This window comes from Leptonychotes weddellii, chromosome 11 (genome assembly GCF_054177405.1).
Source record: "Leptonychotes weddellii isolate Sample4059 chromosome 11, ASM5417740v2, whole genome shotgun sequence".
NCBI lineage: Eukaryota > Metazoa > Chordata > Mammalia > Carnivora > Phocidae > Leptonychotes > Leptonychotes weddellii.
This window is the reverse complement of record NC_138379.1, coordinates 73,086,836-73,092,835: the sequence shown is the minus strand read 5'-3', so window position 1 is coordinate 73,092,835 and position 6,000 is coordinate 73,086,836. Positions and strand designations below refer to the sequence as shown.

Here is a 6,000-nt window from a genome sequence, read left to right as displayed (position 1 = left end):
ACTGAAACCAAGAGTGGGAGGCTTAACTGACTGAGCCACCCAGGCGCCCCTGTTTTCTAATATTTAATAGCATCTCTAATAAAAACACTAATTAAAATAGGAATAGAAAGAAACTACTTAAACCTGATGAAACTGTTTATCAAAAACCAATGTTCAACTTCAGCTTTCAATCACGATGGAATAACAAGAGACTGGATTTACCCTCCCTCCTTAAACAACCAAATGCTGGACCAAATATGTAAAACAAAAGTTCTCGGACATTGCACCTCAGCCAGTGCAGGTCAGTGACCCCAGCGAGAAGGAAAACAAGCGAGGTGATCCCGAAAATTGCCCCAGCTCACTACCTGGAGAGTCTCCAGGCTGGACGCAGAAAGCGGAAACCAAAGCAGAGGCCAGAATTCTTACTGGGTTAAAGAGACAGTTTCAGAGCTGGAGGGGGGCAAGGTGATGAAAATTTGTTAGCAAAGTATCAGCGAGGGAACTGCAGAGAGAGAGAAAGCTCTGGAGATCTGCAGAGGGGTCCCTGGAGTCTTGGGCTGAGCACTACAGTGTACTGCATGTGGAAAGAAACCTCCAAGGCTGGGGAATGAACACCAGAGAGGAGGAGGCAGATCAAGCCCGGGAGCTCGCACAGGGCCAGAAATAGTGCTCCCGCCCTAGCCAGGGTGGGAAGACTACCTATCACCCGAACCCTCCGACACAGGGCTCAGAAGCATAGTGCCTCAGTGGGGGCAAAATGGCCCTTGATGAAAAGCTGGGTTAGACCTGTCCTATCAGCGCATAAAAGCAAGCTGCAAAAAAAACTCGAACCCATTCCAAATAACTTACTGCGTTCTAAAACAAGCCCATAAAAATCTAAAGGAATTCAAAAAACCCAGCACCTGATAACATACAACACACAATGTCTGGTGTCCAATCAAACATTACCAGGTATGCAAATAAGCAGGAACTATGACCTATAACCAGGGGGGTAAAAAAATCTATCTATTGATCCAAAAAAAAAAAAAAATCAATTCGAATGAACACAAAGAACATCCATTAACTATATTTTAGCCAAGATTTCACACTCTTGCCTCATCAAAGCTTTTAGCAGCAGATGCTACCTCAAAATTACCGAATTGGCAGATTTCCTTTCCCTGATTTTTGGTGCTAATAAACCAAAAAGTTGTTAAAAGGAAAGAAAAACCAAAGCCCAACTGGCAGATTACTTCTGAGGAATTCTCTAAGCTTCAAGGTTTCAAATCCTGCTTCGCTCTCGACGCCTTTCCATTCTTCCTGCATTCCGTTGTGTGTTCCTTCCTTCTCTTGGTAAGTATATTCCTGTTTCTATTTCTACAAAAAATATTTCAAAAACAAAAACTTATATATATTTTTGTATATATTATATATTATGTTTTATATATTATATTAATTAATTAAATATACACACACAAGTTAATGCATGGCCATTATTAAATGGATGCTTCTATTTTGTTCTTTCTGCTTTAGATCTCTCAGATAACAAAAAACACTTAATAATATGCTGCTATGTGCCAAACAAAATCAGTGCCATGCCCATATGTATGTATTCTCATATGAAATACATATTTTGGTAATCAGATCAGCCCTGTGTGGTAGATACTATCATCATTCCTATTTTACAGTTGAAGAAATTGAGGCATGGGGAGGTTCAGAAGGCTGCACTAAGTCATACAGTTGATAACTGGCAGATTTGGGTTTGGGCTCAAATAATCTATAACCAGAGCTCATGATTTTGATCATAAATTCTACTGCCTTTAACTAATACAGAGGTTATAGAATAGATTATCTATTTAAAAAAAATAAACTATATAGATATAACCAATACAGATCCCTCCCCTTCTTTTTCTTCCCTATATCCCTCCAAATAGCCACTAATCTGAAGATGTTCTCATACATGATTTCCCCCTTACCTGTTCCCACCTTTGGATCTCAGATGAAGATGATTGAGTGAATCCCATTAGCCAGTTTCCACCTCCATTGTTAACTATGATTTTCATAGTAGCATTATATATAATATTCAAATGTGTTTTGTATGTATCTTCTAAATCCCATATTTAATGATTTAATGTGTTTTGTACGTATCTCCTAAATTCCATATTTCACCCATGGTGGTGGTGGTGGTGATGGTGTGTGTGTGCGTGCACACTTTAAATTTATATAAAGGGCATTTGTATTATATAGACCTTGTATTATTTCTTACTATCTTTACTCAGCACTGTTTTTACAACACATCCTTGTTGTTATGTACATTTCATTGTTGCTTCTAATGGGCACACCATTCCCTAGTATGTATCAACTGCATTGTCTAATTGTCTCCAACTACAATGACCCTTTATGTACATGTCTTGCTGTGAGCCTGTGTGTGAATTTCTGGAACATATGAATGCTTAATTTAACCAAATACTTAACAACTACTCTCCAAAGAAAACTGTACCAATGTCACCACTTCCCCAGCAATGCAGGAGGGTTCTTATTTTTCCCACACTCTTATATTACTTGGCATTATCCAATTTCTAATGTTTGCAAATCTGATGTCCAGTCTTTTAATACAGGGTACATTTTTCTAATTGCTAATGAGCTGGAGTACCTCTTTATTATTTTTCATTTGTGTTTCTCTATTTGTAAATTACTGTTTATATCATTTGTCCAGTTTTCTGTCAGGTTTCTCATTGTTGTTTCACAAGAGTTGTTTGTATATTTAGCTAATAGCTAGAGACTAATAGTCTCTTGTCAGTTTTAGATATTGCAAATATATTCTCCCAATCTATTGTCTGTGTGTTGACCTTGTCTACAGGTCCTTCATTTAACAAAAATCTGTAATTTTGATGCAATGAAATCCATTAAATTTTTTTGCCTCCTGCTTTGTGCTTTGTGGTCTTAAGTTGCCACAAAGATATTTTTATATAAGCTTTTTTAGGAATGTGCCTTTAGATCTTTAGTACATCTGAAGCCCACCTCTATAAATAGGTAAAGGTAAGGAAAGGATGCAGTTTTATTTTTCTATTTATGGGGCAATTTTTCCAAGAGCATCTACTAAGCATTGATTTGTGACACCATTGTTTGTCACATATCAAGTTTATATAAAGAGGTGGGTCTAACTCTGAGTTCTTTGTTTTGTTTCATTAGATTATTTGTTAATCCTCTTTAAATTGCCTTTGTCTAAAATCAATTAAGTATAAATGTAAGAATTCCTTTCTGGACTTTCAGTTCTGTTCCATTGATCTATATGCCTACACTCACACCAGTTCCACACTGTCTTAACTAGCATATTAAAATTTAAAATCAGAAAGTGTAGGGGCAGGGTGCCTGGGGGGCTCAGTCGGTTAAGCGGCTGCCTTCGGCTCAGGTCATGATTCCAGGGTCCTGGGATCAACTCCTGCAACAGGCTCCCTGCTAGGCGGGGAGCCTGCTTCTCCCTCTCCCTCTGCCTGCCTCTCTGCCTACTTGTGCTCTCTATCTCTCTGTCAAATAAATAAATAAAATCTTTTTTAAAAAATTTTAAAGAAGACAGTGTAGGGGCGGCTGGGTGGCTCAGTCAGTTAAGTGTCTGTCTTTGGCTCAGGTCATGATCCCAGGGTCCTGAGATCGACTCCTGCGACGGGCTCTCTGCTCAGCCAGGAGTCTGCTTCTCTTCTTCTGCCCTGCTTGTGCTTTCTCTCTCAGTTTGTCTGTCTCTCAAATAAATAAATAAAATCTTTTTAAAAAATTTAAAAAAATAAAATCAGAAAGTGTAAATTCTCCAACTTAATTCATATGTAACAGGGCTAGCCCTCAGCTTTTTAGAACATTTTATTATGCAGTTTGTTAACACACACAAAAGTAGAAGGAATAGTATAATGAACTTTTATTACCTATCGTTCAGCTTCAAGAATCATGCTTCATCTATACTTCTCCACCCCTTACCCATTGCGGGTTTTGATTTTTAATACCTTTACTGAGATATAACTTAGCAAAAAATTCACCCATTTAACTGCACAATTCAATGATTTTGAGTAAATTTAGGAAGATGTGCAAACAGCACCACAGCTCAGTTTGAGAAAACTTCCATTGTCCCAGAATATTCCATCTTGCCCAACTGCCATCAGTCCCTACCCCTGATCCCACTCCAGCCCCAGGCAACCAACCATTCATCTGCTTTCAATCTCTATACATTTGTCTTCTCTGAACATTTCTTTTTTCTTTTTAAGATTTTATTTATTCATCTGAGACACAGAGATACAGAGAGAGAGAAAGAGCATGAGCAGGGAGAGAGACAAAGGGAGGGGGAGAAGCAGGCTCCTCGCTGAGCCAGGAGCCCAATGTGGGGCTTGATCCCAGGACCCTGGGATCATGACCTGATCCAAAGGCAGATGCTTAACCAGCTGAGCCACCCAGGCGCTCCTCTCTCAACATTTCTTATAAGTGGAATCATATAGTATGTGGTCTTTTCTATCTAGCTTCTTTTGCTTACCATAGATTTTACAGTCATACGTGTTGAAGCTTATATTAGTAGTTCATTTCTTTCTGTTGCTAAGTAGGATTCCATTTTATAGATATAACACATTATCATTCACCAGTGGACTGACCTTTGAACTGCTTCCAGTTTTGAATATTATGTATAATGCTACTACGAAAATGTGCATATAAGCCTTTGTGTGGATACATGTTTTCATTTCTCTTGGATATACAGCTAAGAGTAAAATTTCTGAGTCAGATGATAAGTTTGTTTAACTTTTAAGAAACTGCCAAATTGTAATTCAGAGTGACTGTACCACTTTACATTGCTATAAGCAATATATGAGGGTTCCAGTTTATCTACATCCTCCCCAATTTTTACTATTTTCTGTATTTTATTTTTATTTCCACAATTATTCCTGATTAACATCATCTTGGGGTTTTTTTGCAGGGGGTGGGTTCCTATATTTTTAAATCTAACTTAGTGGGTGTATTGGTATCTCATTATGGTTTAATTTGTATTTTCTTAGTTCTAATTTTGCTAACCATCTTTTTATAGGCTTTTATTTATTGTTTTAAGATTTATTTATTTATTTTAGAAAGAGAGAGCACGCCAGTGGGGGGGGGAGGGGCAGAAGGAGAGGGTGAGAGAATCTCAAGCAGACTCCCCGCTGAGCGCAGAGCCCCACACAGGGCTCGATCCCAGGACCCTGGGATCATGACCTGAGCTGAAACCAAGAGTTGGATGCCCAACCAACTGAGCCACCCAGGTGCCCCTCTTTTTATGGTATATTCATATACCTTTTAGATATTCATATACCTTTGTTGGTGAAATGTCTGTTTAAACATTTTGCCTGTTTTTTAATTGGGCCACCTTTTTATTAAATTATAAGACTTCTTAGTACATTTTAGAGAAAAGTCCTTCATCAGATAGATAACTTGGAAATAGTTTCTCCCAGTCTGTGGCTTAACTTCATTTCCTCACTGGTGTCTTTTGAGCTTTTCAATTTTGATGATGTCCAATTTATCAAATTTTTCTGGGGCGCCTGGGTGGTTCAGATGGTTAAGCGTCTGCCTTCAGCTCGGGTCATGACCCCAGGGTCCTGGGATCAAGCCCCACGTCGGGCTCCCTACTCGGCAGGGAGCCTGCTTCTCCCTCTCTCTCTACTGTTACCCCTGCTTGTGCTCTCTCTCTCTCCCTCTGTCAAATAAATAAAATCTTTAAAAAAATTTTTTTCTTTCATTGATTATGCTGTTGGTATGGATATCTGGGGTCCTCCTTGGTCTATCCTGTGCAGACATGTGGAAATTTATCCAGGCCTTATGGCTATCTCATATTCCAGATCTTTGACCAGTCCCCCAGTTCATTGCTAATGCCAGCCAGGACTGCAACCTCAGGCTAGCTGAGCCACTGGATTTACCTGTTTGTTTGCTCCTGAGATCCTAACAATTACTTCCAATCCTGCTAGAAGTAGGTTTTTCTATGCTTATTCAAAACCAAGTGAGACCCCTCTGGTGGTGAAGCTGTGGGTTTTCACAGTTTGA

General features: G+C 39.0%; 1 protein-coding gene across 1 annotated transcript in view; it reads left to right on the top strand.

Annotated features, from left to right (window-relative positions):
- Positions 1-1,064: 1,064 nt before the first annotated feature.
- The window catches only part of TMEM45B (transmembrane protein 45B), a 38,589-nt gene continuing 33,653 nt past the window's right edge, over positions 1,065-6,000 (top strand). Inside the window, exon 1 of the mRNA XM_006731177.3 lies at positions 1,065-1,308. The gene's annotated coding sequence lies outside the window, so the exon portion shown is untranslated. The remainder of the gene's footprint in view (positions 1,309-6,000) is intronic.